Source organism: Panthera tigris, chromosome B1, assembly GCF_018350195.1.
Source record: "Panthera tigris isolate Pti1 chromosome B1, P.tigris_Pti1_mat1.1, whole genome shotgun sequence".
Taxonomy (NCBI): Eukaryota; Metazoa; Chordata; class Mammalia; order Carnivora; family Felidae; genus Panthera; species Panthera tigris.
In genome coordinates, this window is record NC_056663.1 from 86,071,643 (window position 1) to 86,079,009 (window position 7,367).

A 7,367-nucleotide genomic window follows, 5' to 3' on the forward strand; every position below is an offset into this window, starting at 1 on the left:
GGGATCTTGGAGAGATGGCAGCTTGTCAAGCTCCCAAGACACTGGGTATGTACTAGAAATTTCAGATTAATCCCTAATTACATCCAGCCCATCACCTTTGTAGCAGGGGCTGTCATAGTCTTTTCATTGTCACTTTCTAGTCAGTGGGGCCACGTGGAGAGCTGTATCCATATTCATGCACATGTCTTCTAGTGCACCCATCCTCTCATTACACTTCAAAATAAAGGGGGCTTCTTTTTTTCCTCCTGCAAAACCTTTATGAAAGAAGCTGTTTGCTCAACACCTTTCAAGCTCCCCCCACCGCCATCCTTTGTTCCTTCTCTACACATTCATGAATTAACTGCTCTGGGCCCAGAGTTGGTAACCGACTTTCCTTTAATCACAGAAGAGATAGATGCCCTCACGTGGCACTTGTATACTGGAACGTTCGTCAATCCTGGACCAACTGAGGAAGGGAGGTTTTTCAACCTCACTTTCTATAATCCTGAAAGAGACAACAGAATAGGAAAGAAGGAAGGAAAAGGACAGAAAGAAGGAAAAAATGAATTCCACTCTAAAAACAAAGGCAGTCATAGCAGTAAAACTTGGAACAGAGAACAATGATAAATTACGCAGATGCCCAATAGGTGAATGCCCAAACCATCAGTCTACACAACAGAAGATCATTAGACAGACTTTATAAATGATTGGCCACTTATATAGACCACAGCAACCACAGACATAACTATACATTACATATTTATTTTTATTTTTATTTATTTTTTTAACATTTATTTATTTTTGAGACAGAGAGAGACAGAGCATGAACGGGGGAGGGGCAGAGAGAGAGGGAGACACAGAATCTGAAACAGGCTCCAGGCTCTGAACCATCAGCCCAGAGCCTGACGCAGGGCTCGAACTCACAGACCGCTAGATCGTGACCCGAGCTGAAGTCGGACGCTTAACCGACTGAGCCACCCAGGCACCCCTACATATTTAAGTATACATAATGCATGCAACATCTAAATACACGTGACATGTATATCTACAGTATTCAGGGGAGGATAATGCTAAAGAGTTTGAATACACTGGTTCAAAGTGCATGCAAAATATATGTGACTGTTCATAAAAATTAGGACATGTGAGAAGATATGAATAGTATAGAGCTGCACTGTCAATATGGCAGCACTAGCCACATGTAGCTATGGATAGTACTAGAAATGTGGCCAGTCTTAATTGAGACATGTTGTAAGTGTAGAACTGGAGTCAAAGACTTAGTATGAAACCTTATATAAAATATCTCATTATTTTTATGTTGTTTACATATTGAAATGTTTATATTTTTAATATATTGGGGTAAATAAAATAAAACATATAATTAAAATTAATTCCACTTTTTTTTTTTACTTTTTTAATGTGGTTTCTAGAGAATTTTAAAGTACATGTGTAACTTGCATTATAGTTCTGTTGGACAGTGCTAATTTAGAGTTTAATGTTTATTAGGTCCTTTTTTTTTTTTGAGAGAGAGAGGGAGAGCATGTGCAGGGGACGGACAGGGGGAGACGGAGAGAGTCTTAAGCAGGGTCCATGCCCAGTGCAGAGCCTGATGCAGGACTCCATCTCATGACTGTGAGATCATGACCTGAGCCGAAATCAAGAGTTGGACACTTAACCAAGTGAGCCACCCGGGGGGCTCCGGTCCTTCTTTTCTATAAAATTGCTAAACTTCTTGTTCTGTTTGTGTTTATAAGGTGTATGAGTTGTGGAACATGGAGTGATTTGAAAGCATTATTTCCATGAAGACCAGTCTAGGGCTGGCATTCTGGGTCCTATAACAGACTGTAGACCAATAATGGAAATTATGGCTTCCCTGGGAAGATGGGAAAGAGTGAGGTGTGGAGCAAGGGAAAGATGGATGGGGGGTGGGGGATGAAGGCCACACACTTCGGAAATGAAAGGATCATTGAGACAACTAAATGTATGGCCTGGCAAGAAGAGTAGACATCTTCCTTCTGAGATGTCATTTGCCGCTCTCCCTTCCCAAGCCAACTCTTTCCCACTAACCTGTCAGCCTGACCTCTCAGGTTTGAGAAATGTCCCTCTATTAATTGTCCTCGGAGAAAGAACACATTCATTAAGTTATGAGTCAATTCTGGACTGCAGTGTGGGATTTATTATTTCGGTCACGTATGTGTTTCATTGCATTGTTAGAATTCTTTCCTTCAGGACCGTTTGCTGACCACAGATTTTAATGGGGGTGGGTAGGGGTGGTGGTGCGGCGAGCAGATCAGTACAGGTGCTGAAGACGAGGACAGAGGCGTGGGAGCACCACAGGGTATAGGGACGCGGCAGAGCAATGAGACCAACTCACCTACAATAAGCCATTTTTAGCTGCTACTAGCCATGGGTGTGTGAACAAGATGTTCTACCCGCCAGAAGAGTTTCAGCATGTGATCTCGGAAGTCAGCTGGGAGAGGAGGAGACCGAGAAACTAGGCACAGTCTTCATTTCAGAGACTCTCCAGACTTAAGAGAGAATAGTCCTCGGATTCAGGTTTGATCCCGTGGGTGGCCACTCTTATTACAATGGAAAAATACCCCCTGAATGAACCCATGGTCACAGAAGCCCATTAAACCTGGAAGAACTTTTTTTTTATGTTTATTTATTTTTTAGAGAGCGAGCGTATGTGCAAAGGGGAGGGGCAGAGAGAGGGGGAGACAGGGAATCCTAAGCAGGCCCCTGTGCTGTCAACACAGAGCCAGACTCCGGGCCCAAAGCCACAAACTGTGAGACCATGACATGAACCAAAATCAAGAGCCACACGTTTAACCAACTGAGCCACCCAGGTGCCCCAGAAGAACTTTTTTTTTAAAGAAAAAAAATCATGGGGTGCCTGCGTGGCTCATCGGTTAAGCATCCAACTGCAGCTCAGGTCATGGTCTCACGGTTTGTGAGTTCAAGGCCCATGTCAGGCTCTGTGCTGACAGCTCAGAGCCTGGAGCCTGACACACATTCTGTGTCTCCCTCTCTCTCTCTCTGCCCCTCCCCTGCTTTCATGAGTGCTCTCTCTCTCTCTCTCTCTCAAAAATAAGTAAACATTAAAAAAAATTTTTAAAGAAAAAATCAGGATACAGCACATTCTTTCTCAAGAAAAAGAAATTGTGGGGTGCCTGGGTGGCTCAGTTGGTTGAGCGGCCGACTTCGGCTCAGGTCACGATCTCGTGGTCTGTGAGTTCGAGCCCCACGTCGGGCTCTGTGCTGACAGCTCGGAGCCTGTTTCGGATTCTGTGTCTCCCTCTCTCTGACCCTCCCCCGTTCATGTTCTGCCTCTCTCTGTCTCAAAAATAAATAAATGTTAAAAAAGAAAAAAAGAAAAAGAAAAAGAAATTGTTATTCAATTACGGTGTCCTATTTGTTCAATAAACATTCATTGAACTCCTTCGAGGTACTGTTCATCCATTTGATAACTCCTGAGCCCCTACTCTGCAGAATATTGTGTAGTCGAGACCCTAGACTCTGAAGACTGCCTGGGTTCAAATCCAGGCTCTATTACTTCTTTCTTATCTGGATGACCCTGGACAAATGACCGAATCCCTCCAAGCCTTTTTCTCATCAGTAAAGGAGAGTAATAATATAGTGTTGTTGCGACAGTTCAATAGGTTAATACACACAAACTCCCTAATACATGAAAACCACTAGCCAGGGTAGACGTTCTCTATGTATTTGCTACTATATGCTAGCCAGTGTGTGGCAGGGATACAAAGGCAAGCACAACAAATATTTGCCCTCAAGAAGACTCCATCTCGTGGGCTTTCGCACATATTACTTAATTTAACCTTCACAACCAGCCTGGGATCAAACCAACAATAAATAAGAGTGTGATTTAGAGCTAGTTCTTCTGACCCTAGGTGCATTGCTCTTTTACGCTGCCTCTGCAGTCTTCCAGAAGCCAAGTCTGAACCTATGAAGAAGAGGGCTCTACTCCCAATAACATCATAAAGCTCTTTTCTTCGTGGCAGTGTTACTTAGGGTGCCTGGGAAAGCAGGTAACAGGAAGTCCCAACTGAATTTGGTTTATGTATTAAAAAAAATGAATTATCCCACATTTTAAAAAGTCTCAGTGTAGGTTTCTTTGGGGTTTGATGGTGTACTGATACCATGGAGGACCCAGATTCACTCCATCTCTCTGTCCTCGATGGGTCAGCTTTGAGTCCGTGTCACAACGTGGCTACCACTCGTCAGGCGTCATAGGAAGGTACATATAGCAGCCTCCAAAGGAAGAGAAGACACCTTCTCCAGGATATGCCCCGAGCTTCTTATTAGGTCAGAAGCCCATCCTTAAAGCAATCACTGACAAGGCAAACAGGATTAACATGATTGGCTCAGCAAAATCATTTACTGCTGGATGGAAAATAGGGTGGCCATCACAGAGCATGTGAAGAACTTTCACAGGAAGGAGGGTGGACACAGTGACAGACAAAATTAGAGCTCCTGCTGTTACTACATAACAGTCAACAGTGTCTACTACAAGTGACATCAAGTAATATTTATCATCACCGAGTAGCATTTATCAAGTACCATTACTCTAACAGCTAATAGAATTCTCATCTCAGTTTAGAAAAATCCAAAATCCAGGTAGACTATAGGTAAGGCATGGGGATGTCTATCAACCATAGTGTGATATTTTTACAGATTTTCCCCAAACTCTTTTTATTTTGAGAACTTGGTTGGGATCATCAAAACATCCAAGTTGTCCCAACCAGCTCAAAACTTTCACAAACATTACTGTGACCGTTTGCAAGCTGTGCTTTTTTTTTTTTTTTTTTTTTTTTTTTTTAACAACAACAAAGAGGGCCGAAGTAGTGACATATGCAAAGAGATGTGTGGCAACCAAAGGGAAATGTTATCCTTCCTAGGAGACAGGATTTTATGGGATTCCTAGATCTTTTTTGTAACTGATTGTTCAGGTCTTGACAGCTTTTCAGTTGGGGAATACAGTCATGTCTGTTAAACTAATTGTAGCTGTTCACTCCACTAGATAATTTTACAACATTTCAGCTTCAAATAGAATGGCTTCGATAAACATAAAGCAGACTGACACATCCCAGATTTCTGCAGTTTATTTTACACCAAGAAATTACATTTAGAGATTTCCAGACACATGCTATAAATGAAAATTCAACAGGAAGTTTCTTTCACTTCCTCTAGATCTGACCTACATTTCAAAAATATATGAGTGGGCTATATAACCAGGAATTTCTTCTCCTGCTGCCATTATTCAAACTGTATTTTCTGAAGATCTTTTTTTTTTTCCTCCTCAGTGACTTTAATGGCCGTTGAGGAAACTGTAGACTTGGGAGTCTTCACAGAGCCCTAAGTGAAATGGCAAATGTTATCAACAGGGATACCCAAGGTGTATAACTCTGGGCTACCTACACCCATCAGCTTAACCAGAAAAGTCAAATCTCTGTGCTCCTAGCATTGACTAGATGAAAACCATGGCTTTTACATCTATATAATTTTAGTATGAACGGCCACGTGGTAGCTATATATTTTCCAGATCATATGCCACCCACCCACTTATCTACCCTAAAGGAGTGTGTGGTGACACTTTAGAGCCAATGTGTATAATATTGCTTTTTAGAGAATGGTGCCATATAAATTTAAGACCTAGTTAAAAATGAGCCAAAGCCCATAACATACCAAGTTACATATATTTTATTGTACTCGAGGCTGCGGTATAAACATGGAACATTCCCACACTTCCTCTACCTGCCATCTTAGGAATTCTAGAACTCAGAACACAAGTTTGGTGTTTTCCCTAGATAGATGTGTGTGACTTTGTGCCTGTAAAAATATGTACTTCATAGAGGCTTTTTTTTTCTATTTCAGAGCGACTTGCACAAGGTTGCTGGATAAGATGCTTACACCAGAGCAACCGCTCCCCCCTGTATCCCAGGCAACATGCCAGGAGACATGGGAGGAAGCGGGGAAGCACAGTTAAGTAGCAAATGTATTAGTTCAGTTTAAATCTGAAGCTGAACAACAATATACAGAGTGTGAAAGTTATAGGCACTTCAATCTTCAGCAAAAATTTAAAACTCAAATGCATCCAGGGGTAATAGAAATTGTCAAGTGGCTAAGACAATAGGAAGTGATAAGGACTGGGGTAAGTTGGAGAGGATAAACTCTGCTTATGGGCATTTATATTTTAAAAGTTAAAAAAAAATTTTTTTTTAACCTGCCTATCCAAATAACATGTAGTGTTTAATTATTCCACTTGATCCTATGTAGAAAAACCCCGGAGCAAGATGGTTGTTTTATTAAGACCTTGGGTGCTTCTGCTTAAAAGCCAGCTAGCCAGACTCTACTTTAAATAAAGTACAAAGTACTGAGTGTGCTAAAACTCACAGTTGGTCTTGGGTTAAATGAGACATTGTATATGTTTCTTCCCCCGCGCTGCTCACCATGGTAACCACCAATACTCATAGGGGCCTTACTATGTGTCAGGGGCACTTCTAAGAAGTTTACAAATGTTAACTCATTTTTAATTCTTGAAACAACTTTATGAAGTGGATACTATTATTACCTCATATTATGTGAAAGGAAACCAAGGCCCAGAGTCATACCATTAGGAAGTGGTAGAGATTGGAGTTGAACCAGTATACGAGTTTACATAATGCTTCTCTACTAAACTCAGTATGATCTGGGCTTCAGAAGGATTTCAATGGTTCACTCGTTGTTTAGAGAGTGTACTTTCCCCAACTCAAATACTTCATTGATTTAAAGTTTGAATTTCAAACTTTTCTTTTTTTTTAATTTTTTTTTTTTTTAGCGTTTATTTTTGAGACAGAGACAAAGCATGAACGGGGGAGGGTCAGAGAGAGGGAGACAGAATCTGAAACAGGCTCCAGGCTCTGAGCTGTCAGCACAGAGCCCGATGCGGGGCTCAAACTCACGGACCGCGAGATCATGACCTGGGCTGAAGTCGGCCACTTAACCGACTGAGCCACCCAGGCACCCCTCAAACTTTTCTTTAAAACACTTTTCATAGTAAGAAATGACTCTAGTAATTAATCCAGTATAGACACACACACTACAGTACTCACCCTCACGATGTACAATACACTCGTCTGTTCTATTCTTTTCTGTCCTGTGCCATTTTTTTAAAATGTGGTCACAAACAGATTGATTTCTGTAATTTGGAAATCACTTATGGTGATCTTTCCTCAGCCCAAATATGTGTATGGTCATTGATTGACATTGACGTACACACACACACACACACACACACACACACACACCTTACTGAAAATTATTGTCACTGCCTTGATTTTCACCTCCCAAATGTAGGCGTTAGTATACGAACAAACGAGTGAATTAGTAGG

At 41.5% G+C, this 7,367-nt stretch overlaps 1 long non-coding RNA gene across 1 annotated transcript; it reads left to right on the forward strand.

Moving 5' to 3' along the window:
- The first annotated feature begins 4,181 nt into the window (after positions 1–4,181).
- Positions 4,182–6,389, forward strand: LOC122237665. Its single transcript, XR_006216261.1, has 2 exons — positions 4,182–4,302; positions 5,872–6,389. It is a non-coding gene; the product is annotated as an uncharacterized LOC122237665 (long non-coding RNA).
- The last annotated feature ends 978 nt before the right edge of the window (positions 6,390–7,367 follow it).